This window comes from Hermetia illucens, chromosome 3, assembly GCF_905115235.1.
Source record: "Hermetia illucens chromosome 3, iHerIll2.2.curated.20191125, whole genome shotgun sequence".
Taxonomy (NCBI): Eukaryota; Metazoa; Arthropoda; class Insecta; order Diptera; family Stratiomyidae; genus Hermetia; species Hermetia illucens.
This window is the reverse complement of record NC_051851.1, coordinates 160,753,916-160,774,980: the sequence shown is the minus strand read 5'-3', so window position 1 is coordinate 160,774,980 and position 21,065 is coordinate 160,753,916. Positions and strand designations below refer to the sequence as shown.

The window sequence follows — 21,065 nt, the reverse complement described above, 5'->3', positions numbered from 1 at the left end:
TTCCTACTTCGTGCTGATAACGCGATGTGACTATCGGAGAAGATTCCAATGACGCATTCTAGCCAGTTTTGTCGCTAACACTTTGTTGCTGCTAATAATATGACATTAATCCCCGCCTGGAATATGGTCATCATTTTGCCAAGAAGTCGTAGCAATTCCATAAGTTTGAGTTTTCCGAAAACACCCTTGAGCCCGATCCATCTTCAATGGTTCATCGGTATGGATTACTAAGTTTGCAATCTCGAAGGACTCGTGGTCATTTGTTGATCATTCTTCTCTTTGGTGACTACAACAGGGAAAGCATATAACTCAAAGACAAATTTTAAAACCTTAGGATTGACAGACATCGAGCCACCTCCTGTTTGTGTTCCAGTTGGATGTATAATCGTATGATAGGTCGCCCTTCTACGCGCAAATGGTTTCAAGCCGCCGTTAGTCGTTATCTGCTTTCCCTTGCCCACTAAAACGACGAGTTCCGCGGCTGTCGTAGTACTCGTTGCTTCAGTAATACTTGCACAGCGGAGCCTTTGAATTTGTGCCGGAAGCTTCCTGCTCTTAGCAAAAGTCAACCTCGGCATTCATTAAAATGGGTGTCATCATGGATGTATACATCCAATAAATCCGTGATGGTGAAAGTCCGCAGGTATTACCTATCACGGTCCTACAGAGCAATTTGCTTAGGGATGAGGAATATTGCGTCAAAGTTAAGTCTTAAAATTTCACGGTGTACACTTACTGACTCATGACAAAGCTTGATATCCCGAAATAAAGTTTATCTGACAGCTAGGAGGCTCACTATGATAACCTCATGAATTGGTACTGTCATACAGCGTCCAGTCAGCTACTTCAATGGTCTTGGCTGCCAATGAATACTTACCCGTTTGCGGACTGCCATTTGAGTTGATGAGTTCCCATCGTTTGACCTTAGCCTCAGATGCCCTGGACGATCCCTTCTCTTTTACCATGACACATACACCGAACATTTTCGATTGCTTCTATCGAAAGCGGAAACTCCGGGGGCATTATTTTGTCCGAAGATAGCTTGTCCAAAAGCAGCATTTTACCCGGAAGCGAATGCTTATCCCTGGATGCGACTTTGGCCATAGCAGATCTCACCGATTGGAGCCCAAGATCAAAAGTGCTGACAATAACGGCCTGCTTCGGCTCATCAGTCAAGGGCTGGATTCTAGCTGGATTAGTCCTCAATTAATTAAGTAGGTTGCCTATTAATGAGCTTCGGAGGTAGGCCTCACTTAGCGTTGGATCGTCATCATCGAAATTTCGTTTCAATTTTTGTTATTTGTTGTTTCAAGATTGGCTGCCACCGCCTTTGTTTTACTGGAGAAAATAGGCCGTCCTCGAAGAAACTCTTTTTACACTAAACTGATGATAAATGTAGGGTCGTATATGTAGGAAAAACCAAACAATTCTCACGGTGCAGGATTGCTTGGCAAAAATCACAACACTCATCAATGTAGAAAGATGTCATATCGTTCACAGTTCTAGTATAACCATTTCGGTGTGAATTGCATATGACAGACAAACAGGTAGGCAGATGGTGAACCGATTTTAATAAGGGTTTATTTTCCACAGAAGAGGGTTTTTTTGTGTTTCCAAGTAATCTGGTCATGATAAGAAATTAACTATCGAAAATATACAAAGAAATTCGGATCATACTAAAGCTTGACCACCGTTTTGTAAGCTTTGACTAATAAGCCTTGGCACGAGCAGTTTAATAATAATAGACTTAGCGAATGCTCCGGGTTCGAATCCAAGTTGGGTCATTGATGTTTGTTATTGTTTTCCCACTTATGCGCTGCTCTAGTCTTATTATTTGGACATTAGGTACGATAATGTGGGCAAAAAAAAATACAAAAAGAAAGAAAGCATTTTGCGGATGTCCTATATTCCAGGAAAGAATGAACACAAGACAAGGAGCTCAGGAAGACACGTGCGACAAAATAATACATTGTCGAACCCAGTTCCCGAGAATGTATTCTTCTTAAATTCTCTCAATTCCGTACAATGTGGAATAAATCTCTTGAATTGAAAATATTCCCGGTAAATATGGCTTCCAAAATATGAATCCTTTACGGTTTGACTTTACCCTCCGCTTTTATAGCTTCACATAAAGCATTCCGAATACAAATATGATGAATTTACTTTGCATACGTAATTCGTTTCCATATCAGTGATCAATTCATTATTTAATTACGGAAAATCGCTTGGAAATAATTCACATATCTGAATAAGGGTGGGTTTACCAAGCATTCCGAACGTTACTTGTTAGTATAATTGAATTGAATGAACAACACAAACAAACAACAGATTTAACAAACATTAATGCCTCCATTCAAGCAATTCAGGGAGCAGTTTAACAATTTCGGATGCTACCCCCTTCATGTACCCACACATAGGTAGCTACGACCAGAAATGTCTCGGCATGAAATTAATGTTAAATCCCTTGAAGGGATGGAATGTCTTAGAATGGATCCCCCGTCATTCTCTTCCACATTCCAAGGTACAATTGAGGGGGTGTGAGAATTCTGCGGTTTTAGCACTGATAAGGTAAATATTTACAATTGCATGTGCCACCTATTGAAGAATAATTACTGCAAGGATAACACCTCCCTCCTGGATTTTTGTGAAGTACTTGGCTGTTTGTCGGCTGATATGTGTGATTCAATATTTGGAAGTTTTAATGAGCTTAATTCCTGAAATTATACTCAGGTGAGGAAGTATGCTGACAGTTTAAGCCGACAGGAGTTTTGTCATATAAACAGGATGAAGGATGAAACGGGGGAAATTAATATATTTCGCGTGGCTTTTCGATTAATGAGTTAAAAGTGGAACGTGTTTTGCGCGAGAATGTTAGAAGAGATGAAGGTATTAAGTCGGCAGGTTTTGAGTTGTATTAAGGGGGGGTTGACACTTCTCTGTCGTATTTTTCGGGGAATCTAATGGGGCTAAATTTGATTCCGTTTATTTCAAGGCTTCATTTTAGGATTTTCATATAATTAAAATTTGCCAGCGTAAAGCTAGTGTACAGTACCTTCTACTTCTGTGCTCTGAATAGATGAGAAATGGTGCCTCGGTCGAACCTTACAATATGCTGGCCTAATTTTCTTCGGCTGTGGAGTGAGTTGAATATAGAGAAAAATTGGTAAATTTAATAGATTCTCTCAAGCAAATTTTTGGGGAACAGGTTGACACAATTACAATGCATTGCTCGGGATGTAGAAAGCGTGAAGAGACGCGTGGGTTTGCCAATCCAGGATGTCTGCGCAAATGTTCATCCGTCGATTCCACATGGCGGAGTTTTGCACTTTCATTTCTTGTATCTGGGGTAAAACTTGTCCAACACTCCAAAAAAACTTAAAAACCATCCGTACTCTTCTTCTACGACGATAAGGAGTCTCAAAATGTGAGTTTAACTTGCAGAGGTAGACTTCATTTGACATCACATCGCTCCTAAAGAGGGCGGAAATATCTGGAAACCTAAAGATATTGGGAAATTAACCGTGAAGATTCGCCAGGACCTAAGTTTAGTTCTGGGGCGATAGGCACTTGCATGCCTCTGGACTAACCAGGCTGACACGCGTGCCCTTTTGGACATTTTAGTCCAACTCATGTCATTATCAAAGTTTATCACGCGCCCTATAGTCGGTCCCTGATCCCGTACCAGAACCTGTAATACAAAATGGGCATCTCTCCCTTTTACCCTAGAAATGAAGCAACTTCGTCGATGTAGCATAAGACATATGTGATGAACCGCCGAAAAGAGGTATGACAACAGCACTTTGTCATTACCCCTGGCATATTATGAACTTCCGCCGTGTAACATTCAGTTTGCGGTCAAATTTTTTGGAAAATCTCTGACAAACGAACGAAATTAAATTGTACTTACGCCAACGAAAGTAGCTCATCTTTCTAATTGTATGTCCAATATCTAAGTCCAAATATACATAGGAAACTCTGTAAAATCACCTCACGACTTGACAAAACGCAAACCGCAATAATGTCTCGCTCTAAAACATCTCCGTTCCTGAAAAAGCAATCTATTTTCTGAAAGCACACTTCACATGGTAGACCAAAAAGCACACTTCACATGGTAGAACAAAGTCTTGCAACTTAGTGCATCAATAAGTCATACTCCCCAATAACGGTTCAAACTGAACCGTTTCAGCACCCACTTTTCCAAAACAGGGCTCCTGGCTAGATTTTATCAATCAAAATGGTTAAACCTGAAAAGGCCGCAAATTTCATTACGCTGCGCAAAAAGTTGATCGGGCTCCCAGCCATCCTAAAGGAATGCTCCGCAACCATTCGTTCCTTTTCATTCTTGGTTATTAATCATTGGCTGCTTCAGTCCGACCTGGAAATTCGTATCAATCGCGCCCGTCTCTAAAAAAATTCGTAATCCCTTCCGTTCTGATAGTTACAGGCTTATCTCCAACTTGCCACTTTAGTGAAAATCTTTGTATGGACCATCAAATCAAATTAAGTCATTGACGAGCACTGTGAAACAATTCTGTTCCAAGCCCTTAGTTTGCCAAACGAACAAACCATTCGCTTGAAAACGGCCTTCTGGATCCTTGGCAATACAGACTCATTTACAACCTGCACTTCTGTGAGCCAATTCTTAGCTTTCTAGATGGATAGTAATCCCTGATTAAAGTTCAGCAAAAACTACCTTAACAATATATTAGTTATGCTGAAATTCCGTAGGCGCCTGTCCTTTGCCGAACCCTATCTGTTCAATATACTGATGACTTCATCATCTGTACCTCCACGAAACATACTGCATTACTGAATTTTACTGACGCTTCATCAAGTGGATGTTTTCCAGAAATCGAATGAACATGACTTCGAAAATTGCTTCCAGTCCTAACACTCTATTCCCTACCGATGGATGGATGGATGGACAGAAATGATAGGCAAACTAGAAAACTCATTTCACGTGCAGAGCTATCTCTTGCGGATATTGAGGGATTATCTGAAAGAAAGAAAGAGGATGGAAATCACGTCGGGAGTAGCACAGGGATCCATCCTAGGGCCGGACCTCTGGAACACTTCCTGCGATAGTCTGCTAAGACTCGATATGCCCGAAGAGTCGCGCCTCGTCGGTTATGCAGACGATGTTGCGTCACTTGTTGCCGGAGGCACTGTTGAACAGGCACAAAGCAGACTTGGCATAGTGATGCGACGGGTAAGCGGATGGATGACTGCTCACGCTTTCAACCTTGCGCTGGAAAAAACTGAAGTAGTCATCTTGACCAAAAGTAGAATCCCGACCATGCGTCCTATATGAATCGGCGAGTTGACTATACAGTCAAAACCAGCGGTTAAATACCTGGGTTTAATCTTCGACTCAAAGATGAGCTTCTTCGAGGAAATCAAAGCAGCAGCGGACAGGGCTGCAGGTGGAGTCGCGGCCTTGACTCGACAAATGGCGAATGTCGGGGGCCCTATATCAACTAGGAGACGTCTCCTTATGGGAGCAACACAGTCGGTTCTGCTCTATGGTGCGGAGGTATGGGCTGTGCCCTTGACAAGGAGGTGCATCGTAAATGCTTGCTCAAGTACAGAGGCGGGGAGCTTTGCTTATCGTACGTCTTCGAACCGGAAGTGAAGGTGACCGTGGGAGTGATCCCCCGAGGGTTGGGACGGCTTTCGTCAGCAGTTTTATGCAGACCAGGGGAGGGAAGCTCTCTCCAGACAACATTGTCAGAGAGATGCTGAAGAGCGCTGGCAGCTGAAATCGTATTGCGCATTATGTTCGGAACCTTCTTATTGCGAAGAAGATTGAACTCGATCTTCGGAGGAATCGGACGATAAGGGGTTCCCTGAACTGACAATTCCCTAACTTGAAGGCTTCCAAAGCCGGGAGAGCGGGAGGGCTAGCCCGAAGTAATGTGTCAAATGGTTCCAGGCTAGTTCTCTGATGGCAGGGAGGTGTAGTCGAACAGCGTGCTGTTGCGGGAGTCCAACACTCCGTGCGTAAACGCTTTCACCTACCCTACTCCTAAAAAAAATCCCTACCGTTAAACAAGTAGTTTATCTAGGTGAAATACAACCTGTCAAATAGCCTACACGTCAACAGGGCAATAAGCCTTGTCAATGCTTTCCTTTCGGCCATATTCGCATTCGCCTACCGGGTTGATGTTTCCCCACCACTAATCGAGGAAGAGGCGAATAAAAGCGATAGAAATTTGTGGGTTAACAACCTGCAAATTTTGACATTTTCCTACTACCAAAACGGCAACTGCGCCTCTGATAGGGCCTGACCTCAAAAAAATCGTCCTTTGGCTATCAAAATCCGACTATGATTAGTTTCTGGAATCTGCGCTTCTTGCAAGCGACATTGAAGATTCTCAGAATATTCGCTTTATCTATCTCGAGGGAGAATGGCAACGTTGACAAATATATGCTAGACATTCTGGACTTAAGCGAAGTAAAATGTTGGGGCTCTGGAGGGCACCTCTCTCCCTCTTACGACAACGTGCTTTTGTACTCTGAAGAGCCAAGCGGTAGCAGACGCAAATCCGGTGTCGGGTCGCTACGGGGAACTACTGATGCAATACACGCTGCGCGGTTATTCATGGAGAAACACAGTGAGAAACATCGCCTTCTTTACATTGCATTTCTGGATCTAAAGAAAGCGTTTGACCGTGTGCCACATGAATTCACCTGGTATGCTCTACGACAACACTGAGTGCCAGAAGAACTCGTGCACTGGGTTCAATTGCTCTACCACGATCCGAAAAGTAAAGTTCGAAGTATGGCGGGTGTATCAAAACCGCTTCTCTCGTTGGTCCTGAGCATTCCCCACGCCGATGCACAATTGAGCAATCTTGGGCGATATGCCCGAAGTTTTGGCAGTTGTAACACTGCACCTCCTCCACTGGTTTGACCTTTTCGAGGGTAATCTCTTGATGAGGGATGTACTTCACCTTGAAAACTACGCTTATTTCTTGGGAGGGCTCAAAGTTGGCTATAAAAAGACCGGATTGAGATTTTATAGGGATCGGCGGATTCACCCTGTGGAGAGCCTTATCTTGTTTGGTCACAAAATGTGCAACCGAGGGAACTTTCAGAAGTGGATATTCTGAAGCGAGTTCGGCCATAATTTCTTCGTGGTCAGTTTCTCTATGGAGACTGCGGATAATTATGGACTGAATTCTCAGCCCTTGCTCTTCAATGAGCGAAAAATTGCTCTGTGGACTCTACAAAAATGAGCGTTCTATCACCCCTCGTGTTTTTAGGGTCGCTTTTAAGTGTTTGCCCTTAAGGGATTTCAGTAGTTGTGGGACGTTAATGTTATATGCTGTAATTGCAGGAATTTTCTCCTTTTTGGGCTTTAGGACACTAGCAGAGGAGGCATTGACATTTGGCACCTGGGGAGCACTTACACTTTTAGCAGTCTCATGTTGTTTTCTTGGGCTTTTTCCTCCGACAAACGAAGTTAAAAGGATCTTCTTGTTGCTCCTCTTCGATGACCTCAAAGTACATCTTTCTCTTTCGAGTCCTTCTTTTGGCTCACTTGCAGGCTCCTCCCGCTTTAGGCGGGATGACGAAATCGCTGCTTGGCGTGGCTCGTGCAGTGAGACGTGCACGTTCATAGTGGAATAAACTGTGGCCAGCATAGATTGCAGGGATTTCACTATGTCCTTAAGTTCGCTGATCGTTTTCGTCAACAACTCGATTTGAGTACGCTGATTCTCATTTTTTCGCAGCACATAACCATACTTAGCTCACATTTCGTCGAACTCGCTGGCCTTCAGTTATTGTCATCGGATGGCATGGGTAACTCCGGCCCCACGTCCTCCGCAGAAACATCGTTAATACGCTGGGCATTTTTGGTAGTTTTGCCGCTTTTCTTCGTATTCATTACCGGGCATTGCTAAAACCTATTTTTAAAAAACGTTTTCTTTTTTTTATGAAAGAAAAAGAAACTCAATTTTGAAAATTAGTCGGTACAGAGTGGCTAGAACTTGGTTGACCAGTCACAACGTCCGGCGATAGTCTGGCGGCAATATAAATCTCTGCTCCTAAAAACTGGCAGTTGATAGCGACGGTGAGAATTTTTCCTGGGTGGCACTGGCGCAGGTTGGTGGCAATCCACTTTCTTTGAGTTTGAAAAAAAGCATCTGCTGTCCACAGAAGTCAGATGCAGAGTGATGTTCAGAGAAACAACAATCGAGTTGCTCCCCGTCACAGAGAAGTAGATAATCAAAAACAAAGCAAAAGGAATCCCCAAAAATTCAATCTTTTTCGTTTGAAAACGGAGAGGAAAGTGAGGATGAATCATTGAAGACGGAACGGTGCAGCATGTAGCCGATTACCATCGTAATCCATCAAGGATCCGTCTCACCTACTACTTCATCCCTGCGAAGAAGAAAGAATAGTAAAAAAGTTGACTGACGATTTCGTCCAGGCAAAGGCAATTCATCAGACGCTGTCTCACTTCTGCCCTGGAAGGAGCGTGACCGACCAGTCAACTATTTTTGGAAAACTTGGGTTTTAACCCAAAAAAAGGACTACAAGAGAGGAAGTAAGTTCCTTCTCAAGTGGTCCGGTCCGTCATCAAGTGGGTGCGAACTCAGGACTCCCGGCATCCTCAACAAAAGAGCAGTAAGTTTGCCTAAATCTGGAACGAAGAGATAGTCGTTTAACATAAAGGCAGGGAAAGACACCTCACAGAAGCTCGGACGGCGATACCTTTCAGCGATTAGCCGCAAAGACCAGTAGTTCCAGAGACTTCTGGGAGGCAATCGCCTACGGGACGTTAAGTCTCCAAGCCAAACACAACAAACGTCTAGCTCTGGTGGGTATTCTACCAAAGAAAGGGAAGGAAACTCTACTCTGCAAGGTGGGAGTGAAAATTGAGGTTTAAGACCGCTTGTTTCAGGGGAAAAGGTGTGAAACCTAAAACTAGAAGGATGGAGTCAAGTGAAGTCAGCCGGGAACAACGAATCTATTGATTCTCTTTTCGACAGAGTTTGTGAGCCCGAACAGACTATCTTCCACGGATTCAGGGAACCTGTTAGTCCTGAATCTAGGAAACGTTGGGCGCCATTTGTAATGGTCAGAGAGCCTCCTCAAATTCTCCCATTTAAGATACAAATTCCAAACAACATCCACAAGAAAACAAGCAAATGATTTGCAATTAGAGCCAAACACGGCAAGCCACCATCTTTTATCCTTTAGAATGCTTCCACCGTCTTTATACGCTAGTCACATTGTGCTACCATCATTTGCTATGTCCCTGACACATTTTTCAAATTGCAGCATCCACCACCCTGCAGACATCTTCTTTTCTTCTAATTTAAGTTGTTTAATTACTCCCCACCGTTTTCCATCATTTTATGATGTAAATTAACCTCAATTTCATTTTTCCTTCTTTCAGAATGACTACAACTACTAGATGAGAGACTTCATCCTGGCGTAACACTACATCAAAAAAATAATGAGTCACTTACGATCTGAAAAGCGCAGCAAAGCTCCATCCGTACATAAAGGTAAGTCATCGTCATCTTCATCATCATCATTGTTATCATTGTAATCATCAACTCTCTATTTTGTGACGCTTAATATTTCCACACTACGGCACCTAATTACGGAGTCAACTGGTAGCATTCTCCTCCGGTTTTAGCTCCGGCATTTAGCACGGCAGTGATCCAGGAATTAGAGATACTTAGGCAAGCTGGTACACACTCGAGGGCCAGCCGTAGTCCCAACTAGTTAGGAGTTCATCATGGCCCCCATACATCACCATCAGCATTATATGCATCGCATATATGCACGGTAAATTGCTAACCAGCTGTACATGTCCTTAACCGACTTGTCCTTCCTACAATCGAGTCTAATGCACGGAAGCATGTGTGCGAGGCTCCCTAAGATGTGTGAAAGTCAAGCAAGTCGCATGCTTCATGACTTCTGCTGGTTAATTCCGCATGCACAAGAAGAAGGAGGTGTGGATCATGACTTCATTATGCTTTTTTTCCATCCCCTCCCCGTCCTCCCAAGAAATCCTCCTGAACAGGAAGAATGGAAAGGACGAGTAGTGAAAGGAACGTCAAGTGAAAATGGATGCTGATAAGGAGGCTAAAAGATGCTTGGTAGGTTCGTGTACTTGTCGGCTTCGCATTTGGGGGTCTCTTTTGAAAAGCGCCAGAGCCGCAATATAATTTAGGAATTCAAGAGTGCTTTCAGGTCGACCATTAGAAAAATTGCGGTCTGTATTATGTCATGAAGTGGTTAGCGTTATGATTGTTGGGTAAGCCAGGGTATGAGCTTCTGGCCACCAAGAAAGGCTACTTAATGGCGTAGAAGTTAATGGGATGTTTCTGAAACGTTGAGATTTATCTGTATCTTTGCTTTTGAGTTCGATATTTGGAAGCGGCATTTATTGGATTTTTTTTTGTGTCAAAGTCATTCCATTTCAATGGAAGCGGATGTCGTTTATGGACCACCAGACGGAAAGTACGGGGTCCTTTTTCCATGTAATAAAAACCTAACGGACGAAGGCTAATCTCCGGTGTGCAGTGATTCAATCGTTCAGTCTATGAAGTAAAGTATTGGGTCCGCAGCCATTTAATTTAATTCAAAATTTCTCTTCCATAAGAAGATAGCTTCCCCTTAGCCAGTATGTGCTACTAAGTGCCAGTCCAAACTATCACTTCCATACTCAGCAACTCAGGAAGTGGTTGGCAATTCCAAAGCAATATGGAGATAGCACATGCATCGTTGTCATGTCTCTGTTATTACTTGCAGCTTCCTTGTCGAGAATTTTATGACACAAATCACGACTCCGCGAATTATGGCCTTCATTAATTTTGCACTATGCCAGCATAGCAGCATCATCCAGCATCACCCCATATCATTGCACATGAATTTACGATGGACTTTGATGGACATACTAACGTATGTGGTTCAGCCTCGACACACATGTCCACACCTCGCTCTAGCCTAGGCTAGGCCTATTCTGCTAAATGGTCTCCGTCACATGAAACAAGACAGCGCGGGTCTACTACTGGGTCATCTCGGTATGTCCAAATGAACAAAATAAAACAAAAATCTATGCGGAAATCTTGAATGCTGAGTGTCAAGTGCAGAGGAGATGGCGGGAGCTTGAGCAGCCTCCCAAAGTCAAGGTGAGAGATGCCGTAGAGTATCTTCTTGTGAACTTTGCTAGATGCCCTGGCTACTTTTTGCTGTCTTCTGTACAGAAGCTTCGGCACTTGGAGGAGGCATTGCATGATAAAATGTAGTGTTTTTTTTGCAGAATGCCAGTAAATTGAATGCAGCGTTGATGACGAGCGAGAGCACTCCAAATGCGGAGGACGAGGAAGTTTGACTTGGAGAACACACACGGAAATGCTTGAACAAATATGTTGAGATTTTCTATGCATGTTTGCAATTATATGTTCATTCATGCATTTTTAATGAATGTTTGAACGTCGGGTGTCGTCTGTTGAATTTACATGCTCACTTTTGTAAGTGGTTCCTGAATTAGGAATTATTCATTGCTATGTAGCATACGTGTCGAGATGGTGGGACTTTTTGTGTAATTGGAGCGAGGGACACCCAGAAGTTAATGTATTCCAACATTGTTACTATGCACTGTAGTTTTGACCTAGTTGTAGGGCACGCTTTACCATACTGCATGCATAAAATAAACTCTATCCAGGTTAATTGCACGCTAAGTACCTACTGCGGAGCGGGTAGTTAATTCCTGGGGGCGAAAACTATTTCCATACCAAGCAGTCCGATTCAAAACCCAGAGGAAACCTAAAAGTATCTCCTCGTGGACTAGCAGCCCATCGTTGTCAAACCGGATATTCATTATCCCTGCTTTGCTGGATGAATATAATGTCCCGTCTCCTGGGGATCAACCAGTCGTGTATGGTAACTCCGAAAATTGAGGTCATGCATTTTTATAAAGGCGCACACCCTTGAAGACATATACCAAAATCGCCAACAATTGGTGCCCCAAATAACTGTTGTTTGACTCTAGCTAAAGCTGGTAGCCGCAAAGGAAGTCCATGGAGGTTTCCTTTTCCTTTTCCCCGCAGTTCTCGTTGTGCAAACGGTAAGTTATACCGAGTTTAGTAGCGTGGTCCCTTATTGGCCAATGTCTTGCGGAGACTACTGTGACCCTATACATATTCCACCATGTCCATGAGAAATAACCACCATCGTTACTCAGACGCTTCGTGCGTTCAGCGGCTCATCCCGGGACTGGGGCGAGCTCCATCTTCTTAGCAACGAGAAGGACCCGGACGTAATGGGTAACATGGCTCTACCTGGCAGCACTCCTCAGAATCTCATCGACAATGTTGTGTGGAGAGAAATCCCCTGCGTTTAAATAGAGCTGCTAACGAATCCCATCCCACCTTCCACAAGAAAAAAGGTGTGATGGTCCATCTGCCTGTAGTTTCATTTTGCCAAGAGAGTTACCACTCGTCTAGGGTACGTTGCCGTTTTTCACGAGCAACCACCTCCCTTGGTAGGCAGATCCCACTAGCAAAGCTCCCCGTCTCTGTAGTTGTGCAAGACGCTTACTATATACCTCCTTGCCAAAAGTGTCAGCATATACCTCTGCGCCGCAGAACAGGACAGACTGCGTTGAACTCATCGGGAGATGTCGCCTGCTAAACGTAGACCTCCCAATATTTGTCATTAGCCTACTTAAGTCGAAACTCCAGCTGTAGTTTTCTTCGCTGCTGCTTCGATTTGCTCAAAGAAAGTTACATTTGTCTGCTTTGCGCCTCTTCAACAGTGTGCCCGGCAACAAGTGCCCCAACGTTGTCTGCATAACCGGCCAGGCGCGACTCTTCGGGCATATGGAGTCTCAGCAGAGTATCGTAGGAAGCTTTCCAGAGGTCCGGCCCTAGGATGGATCCCTGTGCTACTCCCAACGTGATTTCCATCCTCCTCTGGCCCTCTAACGTCTCATAGAACAGGGAGCGGTCTTTCAGATAATCCCACCATATACGCAAGAGATAGTTTGCCACGTGAAATGAGTTTTCTAATGTGCCTAGCATATCTGTCCATCTTACGGAATTGAAGGCATTTCTGATATCAAGCGTTATGAGAAGCACTATCCGTCGAGATCGGCGGCTGTGTGCCTTGGCTCGATGAACCGCATCCACGATCTCCATTACAACATCCACTGTAGATTTCCCTGTTCTGAACCCGAACTGCCTTGGGGATAAGTCTCCGGAAGCGCGGATTGCTTCAGCGAGTCTACCCCTAATAAGCTTTTAGAGCACTTTTCCGGCCGTGTAATGTACTTAGTATACAAGGCTTCCGCAGAGCCCCGATTTTCCGGTTAACACGCTTATAGCCAAGCCCCCACGAGTCCTCGTTCACCTCTTTGATCAGGTTTTGCCAGCCACGAGCTTTGCTTTTATTTATCGCTCTGCGGAGTCTCCTCTTTGCTAATGTACACTCTACCTTTATGGCGCATGACTCCCCGTTGGTATGTAAAGGTTCTGCCAAACAGCGGAGCTTATGACATCCCCTCCGTAGGTCGGCAATTTCTGCCGTCCACCAGTACATAGAAGGCTTGTCGCGCCTGGGGCCCCTTCGGGGCATGGAAGCCTCACACGCGCGACGACCTGATAACGACAGGTTCTTCATTGAATTTACGACGGCGTCAGCTGCAACGCTACCACCCCCCGGAGCTCTCTCCAGGGTCGCATTGTCTGCTCCAAGAGCTTCGATAAACTCCCCAATGTTCACTCTAGTGATATTCCACAGATGGGGAGAGTGTCGGGTTGGTGCTCGCCGGAAAGTAGCGTCAACCACTTTGAACGCGATGTACTGGTGATACTTGCCGAGAAGTCTTCCAGGACGCGCTACCCGTCCACCGATGATGCCAGAAATTCCGACGCAAAAGTGATGTCAATAATGTTTCCTTGACAGTTTGGGCGTCGGAACGCCGGCGTGGATCCGGTGTTTAAAACGTCGAGACCAGTTCTCGCCGTAATTGACAACATTCGTTTCCCTCTGGCTGAAACATGTCTTATTCAAGGGCGCTAGCATTAAAATCATCGCCTACCAGGATTCACTCCTCCGTGCCCGAAATAGCGACCTCCAGAGCATCAAGCCGGCACCGAAAGTCCGGCATCATCTCATTCGGCGTCAGGTAAACGCTAAAAAACGTTATCATCAAACACCGAATCCAGACAAAGCCACGGCAAGAACACGAAATCGAGTGTCGTCCCTGCGATTCCCTGTTTCGGTATTGCTCGTACTAGATCAGCATCTATCTCTGCAGCAAACTGCGCTAGCAAATAGTGAGTGGTTGCAGTCCATTGTAAAATGCGAATCATGCCATTCGCGCCTTAGACCTTTCCAATGCCACCCTAAATATTGGGCACCGTCCCGAGCCCGCAGTGTGTGTGCGCCGCTTTCACCAAATGCGCCACGATCCTTGCAGAGAACACAAATTTCACTTTCATTGCAGGTCTTCGCTTGGTGAACTACCTTGCCGCATCTCCGGTATGATCTCCTCCTGTCCGGTCCCTTATAAGTTGCTGACGTCTGTCCATGCTCCAGACATCTGTAGCACTTGGTGGGGACTATCCGCGTTCATACTCTACATACTACCCACCAAATTTTGATTTTCCCGCTAGTAAGAAGTTTACTTGCATATTGCTCGGGGACTTCTACTACGCCGGGTTTTTGGCCTCGACCATCCACAGAGGTCATACCTATCCGGGCATTGGTTATCTCATGCCATTCACGCTTTATCATCTCCTCTACTTCCATCATTCAAGAGGCCGGATTTCTGGAGAGCACTTGGGCCCTAGACTAAAAACAAGCGCCAAGAGGACTCCGCCATCCCTTGTTTTCCGTATGGACGATGTCTCTGCTTCATTGTCTTCGAGTTTCATTCTGTAGCAGATTTCACTCAGGACTTCCGCAAATGTCTTGCCTTCCGTCGGTTTAATGAGCAGAGCCGACGGTCTAGTCCTTCGTTCCCTCGTCTTTTCTGCTCCTGGCTTTTGTTTTGCAGCCTCCTTGTCTTTGGACAGACCAGTTTCTCGCAGCGTAGTCAGTTGTTTCCTTTTTTCCTTCTTCGTCTTCTTGTTTTAGGCCCTGATAACTACTTCGGTAAAGTCTCCTTCGGGCACGTCGTCCTCCTTCCGCTTTTCCCCAGTTCGCTTTGCAGTGGGCTATCTGTGGTCCGTTTGACGCAAGCAGCATTCTCAGCGAGGAGTGCGGCCATTTCTGCTCTCCAATCGTCTTCCGCTGCTCTCTACGTTCGCCTATAGAAGGAGATGCGGTCCAAAAGTTCCTCCAGTTCCATTAGCCTGTTTTTGATGCCTTTGTTGATGTTCCTCTTGGAGGAACGTTGCCGAACGCATACGCTTCACCACTGCTGCGCATTTCCTGATGAGCCTTCCTTTTCGGCTCTACCTAGGACAGTCGACTGCACTTCCACTCGGTTTCCATCTGCTCAGGACTAGCAATTCTGAGTGGGCTTTTTTTCGGAACAGGGGCACTACAAGGTATTGGAATTGCCATCTCCGCACGGTCGCCACTTGATAAGGCTTCCTCTTTATTTGGGCGCCCCGGTATTACATAGGGAATGCCAACCCTCGCTGCATCTTTTGATGACCGTTGCGGTGAACGACGCATTTTTGTGCTGTTCTTCCTCCTTTCCTGTTGCTTCGTCGATTTTTTTTTATTGGTTTATGTGTGGCCTCCAAGGAAAACTCACCAGTGCATCGTGTGTAAAGGAACAGGCCGCAATAGTCACGAACAGGTGTATCCTCGAGGAAGCAGCCAGTACCCCAGTTTCCTGAGGCCTGACCTACGCGTAGCTGATCCCGGAATTCACGGACGAATCAGCGCTTGCTCGGGGGAACGCGGCCTACTAACATCGGTTCAATGCACACTACCTGGCCAGGGTCCTGAAGGTGCTGGCTCCTGATACACATCATAACTAACCCCTTGGAAGAGTTACGCGCGCATCACCCCATCGACGTTGACAGAGAGCTGTCGACGGCTTCGGAGACTCCCAGTGTGTCCCGACGTGTACTGTTCATTCGCGGTTCGCTCTTCACTGAGACTACTCCTTAGAACGCAAATATACTGCCAGCTAGGGGATCAGAACTACTTACTCGGGCACTTCGGGGACGCTACAACCCGTATCGTAAGCGACCCGTTAAAGGTCGTTGACGACCCCTGAGGAAGTCAGTCACCTAATGGCTAGTCGATGTTCCCGCTAAATGTGTATCGGACCAAGGTTTTAGCTTGAAATAAGAAGCGGCCCATTCCTAAGTAAGTAACTCCAGATAACTCGCCTTTGCGCGGCGGTCCACCAATTCGATATCTCTAAAAGCTGTGTGGCGTAAATTTGTAGCCTTACCAATGGTAATGTGCATCATCAGGATTGTAAAAATCATTTGTCAGCGCTTTATCTCTAGGATCTTTGTTACCCGGGGTTAATGCGGCATCTATTTCCCCCTTATAAGTGTTGTTAAGAACTTTATTCTGGATGGTTTCAGTGTTTATTCTCACCTGATTGTCAAAGGGGATTTGATGTTGTGCTCGGAACACCATGTCAACGAGATAGTAACCCGAGTCTATATTGACTCCCTATAAATTCTGACATACGTGAAGATTAACAGGTGGTGGCGCTCAATTAGTATATGGTCAATGGGGATGTCCCGCCAGGAGGCTTCCACGTTTGTTTGCGGGTCAATTTCCCTGGAAACCTCATACTTTGAACGACAATTCTTTTGGCACTGCTACTGGAATAATCGGAAGTTCGTTATAATTAGTAGTTTTATGTAAGCTGTGACGGCTGACAATTCGCATGAATAAGGGCTTCCTCCAGCCTTTCATGAGAAAATACGTAAACTGTCTGTCCTTTTCGTTGCTGGGTCCGTCGTAAACTTCGTCTAGTCCGACGCCTTTTTTGTGGCTCAGTAACATGTTTTTTCTCGAGTGGAGTTTTCAGCCCTACGCCACCCATAACCTGGTTAATAGAATTTGTCCCGCTTTGAGGTGCAGGATATTTGCCTCAGTGCGATCACCACGTGGGGGGTACATAGGGTTTGGTAGAAAAGCTCCTGGAGTTTACTCAGCAAATGTCTCGCGAGTTTTATTCTCAGTGGTAGATACCTATATATGTTTCGCCCTGGGAGCTACTATTACCCATTGGCCGAATCTATTACTGGGAATAAATTTAAGACCCTTATTTCTTTGACTGGTGCCCCTGCTTCTGAAAATTTATCTATGCGCGCTAGCATCGCAATCGATGAGAAGTGAACTTTGATTTCGCAATACTCCACGAGTTTATTGGCTTGCTCTTGTGAGATCCGTATGTCGTTTCTTGGAAGTTAGCTCAATGTCACGACTGTTATACGAAAACTCCCGCTAGGTGTGCCTGGGCTGTCTTGACACGGGTCATCTGCTTCATTAATGCCTGGAGTTTTCTCTAGTTTCTAAGTATTATCTTTTTCCTCTGACATAGTACATGCCTGTCCATCTTGAGCCATAGAAAATCCAAGTCCAGATGCATCCCTTCCTCCTCAGTAGGAAGCAAATCTCTCTTTATTCACTCTTGCCTGTTCGGCCTCTATAAGCTTCATGATTCCTGTGGAGATCTCCGTTGATTTTACACCCTATGGGCCGCTCGAAATACTTCTTGTGGAGCGCGAGAACTGCGAAATTTGATGTTATTGATGGACTTCAAATTTCGGCCCTCCATCCTGATCATGAACAGGTAACCTTTCCCTTTGATTTACTTCTGAACGCTGTTTGTGCAGATCCTCATTTCTGGCAATCGTAAAGTTTAGAAGCTCCTGTGTCTCCGTGGTTTTGGCTTCCTTGGTATGTTATGCATATATCGACAGTTCTGCTCTTTTTCAACCTGGCAACTGAGTAATCCTGGTCCTGGACTATTTCGCCCTGATTTTTGTCACACAGTCTTCCAATATCCATGCTCAAAAACGTATGAGGTTTCGGACTTTCCTGCTCCTTGCGAGTTAGTATTTGTTCCGGAAATGAGCTGGATAGAACAGCTAGTTTAATATCCGATAGCGTGGATAGCCAACGTTGGGTCTCCTGTCTTCTGTCTTCGCCCCAAAGTTACCTGAGGCTTCCTCCTTCTTGGGTTCGGACTTGGATTTTTTGGGAGCACACTTTTTTTGAGCTGATTACTGTTGTTCCCCTCTCCCTATGTTCGACCCTGCTGTTGAAAGCTTATGTTTATCCTCAGCCTTGCACTAAGGTGAGGGACATACAGGTTCATCTAAAGAGATATTTCACAAACGAAAGAAAAAGATGCCAATGATAAAGACAAACGACAAAAGGTCACTTTTGGCAACTCAATGCCAATGGACCTGAAAACAACGCCTCTTCCTGAATTAATGGAAGTTGGCCATTCAAGTGTCGCTAGGGACAGATGGATTTGTATCGTAAGCCCTTACTGTACTCTTCTCCTTAGTACACCGCACCCAGGGATTCATTTACAATTGAAGGTGTTGTCTTAGTTGGAGCAAGCTCAGATTCTATCTGGTTTGTAGCCTTAGTTAAGGACCTGGTCGGAACTTGGGCTTTATTTTCCTAATCATCCTTCCAAACTAAAAAAGTTTAATTCAGAGATAAAAGGCACACTTGGTGTTTCTATTAAAATCTTCCGCCCACTCGCAATTCGAGAATACTCCTGCTAGGTAAACTTCTCCGAATCCTTTCCTATCCTATCGTCCCGGATTTTCGAATGCTTTCTGGAAAAGTTCACTCGGAACGTCACCGAGAACATTTACCCATTTTAACTTTCAAAGTAGATAAATCTGTTTCTTCCAAACAACACCCAGATCATCTCATTCCGGAAAGTAAAAAATTGGATAAACACCAATATATCCAAGAATAAGATGAATCCACGTGAACAGATGACTTCCATGCTTGATTGCCCATTTGCTATCCAATATTAGTCCTGTCACGGTATTAATCCACTCGCCATGGATTCCGTTTCAGTGTATTCACGTAACGCCTGCAAAAACGTCTCAAATTCTTGGTTTCGTCACCATTTTCATCTGATTTACCTCATTCAATTTTTTTTCCATTGGTTCCTTCCATTTTTCGGGAGTTTGATAAGAGTTTAAGGGATATACGGTGGCATATAGACGTATAATAGACGTTTCACTGGGAAGCAAATCCTGGACCATGACGGAAGGTACGAAACCTAAACCTGTAATAATAATTTCCGGTTGCATGAACATGTATATGCCTCGCTTCACATCGTCCTAGGGAGAAGCCTACAGTTAGCCTAAGTGGAAAACCTAGGAAAATCGAAAGAAAAATTATGAAGAAACACACGAGTGGAAGGGATCAAAAGTTGGAGTATGAAACGGACCATTTGGATTTTTTGTGATGATTGTCCAAGGGATGAAAGCTAAGTTTGTATAAGTCAGGATATCATCATAATGTTCCTTTCGGGTTTATGAGATGAGGATTTTTGGACTGTTGGAAGATTGGAGGGTTCTAAATTGTTTGGTTGGATCTACTTGAAGTACGTCCTTTTCTTTGACACGAGACAGGAAAAGTGAGTATTCCTGGAAAAAGTTTGGAAGTCCTTCGACCACACAGAGAAGGAGGCTTTGTGTGTTGATGTTTTAGTCCTTGAGTAATATGAAGTCAGCTAGATACTCTCTTAACCAGTTCTATTTAATCCTCCTTACTCGCATTGATTACTCTTTTGCATAAGGAGCAAAACCTTATCTATTGCCGAAGGATGTTCATGTAAAAGGAGATAGGATTTAACACCTGACGACAAAGAGCTCGCTTTAAGATTGGAAGAAAAAACATCCTCAGGGATAATCTTAAATTCAGAATCAATTTTATGATTCCTTTAATGATTTTCGCCATGGCATCCTTCATCTAAGATACCATTAACGACATAACGACGAAACTTAATCTCCGATGCCTAGGACATTCGTCGTGGGAAGAATCATTCCTCTTAATTCAAAGTTCGAGTAACCGCTCCTTTCTGACTAGAAAAAAGGAGGGAAAAAGGTGACCTATTGTCATTACAACACCTCCCAGTGCGAAAATGAACCCATTTTCCTAGGAAATCGTCAGGTTAACTAACTGCCACCGGAGAAAGAAAAAGTAGAACAAAAATTTCGCCATCACTTTACATACCATACCAGCATCAACAACAAACCCTTGAACATTCCATAAACCTTTAAGGAGAATTTCCTTTATTTGCCCCCGTGAAGATTTTTATCGTGACTAGAAAGCACATCGTCGCATCTTAACGGGCGTAAGATGTGAAATTTTTAGATACTTTGTAGCAATATTTTTATCGATCTTACTTTTGTCGCTAAAGAGACAAGCACCCCCGGGATGGGTAGGAGGCATTTACACGTACATAACGTAGAGCGTAACAACGAGTGGTCCATGGGGATGCTGCAGCAATCCAAGGTGAGCTTGTGCGAAGCAGAAGAGATGCTATCGTGTTAACCGTAAGGTGTAAGGTAGATTACAGGAGCAGAGTTTATTAAGTAGAAAAAAGGGCCCGATTCGTATTTTGACTTCTCCGGGGGAGAAGAAAATGTAATTTTCAAAGTGTTGTTTCACTTTCGGTGATATCTATTGATTTATTTGATTATCTGTTGTTATCTATGGAATTGAATTAGTTCATTCGGTTATCCATGTGCATGGGGTTTAGTACGAGAAGAAAATTCGTCCTTACACTTTGCTAGGTTCCTTATTGGACATTTTGACTTGTAATTTATCTTCTTGTGTTGAACACTATCTGAAGTTGAATCCTTTTTGTCGCTTTGTCTTACCCAATTAGTAGCTTTGCTGATTGCTTAAAAGCCCTTCAATTGGCAGTTGTAGGACATTTTATCAGGAAATAAGGGAAACTTAGATAAAATCGTACCTGTTCAGGCATGTGACAGTTTTCTTGCTTACATTTGAAGCTTCCCGAAAAAGAACTCTAAATGAGCCTTGAATTTCAAAGAAGTTGTTTGACCCTTCTGACAAGCTGCTTTCCTAGTTCCTTATGAGCTAATTGAAAGCGAATAAGTCCC

The 21,065-nt window shown here is 44.3% G+C and overlaps 1 protein-coding gene across 2 annotated transcripts in view; it reads left to right on the top strand.

The window, feature by feature from the left end:
• The window catches only part of LOC119650970 (beta-1,4-glucuronyltransferase 1), a 339,594-nt gene that overhangs the window by 163,262 nt on the left and 155,267 nt on the right, over positions 1-21,065 (top strand). For both annotated transcript variants that reach the window (XM_038054230.1, XM_038054231.1), the window contains one exon: positions 9,410-9,521. The gene's annotated coding sequence lies outside the window, so the exon portion shown is untranslated. The remainder of the gene's footprint in view (positions 1-9,409; positions 9,522-21,065) is intronic.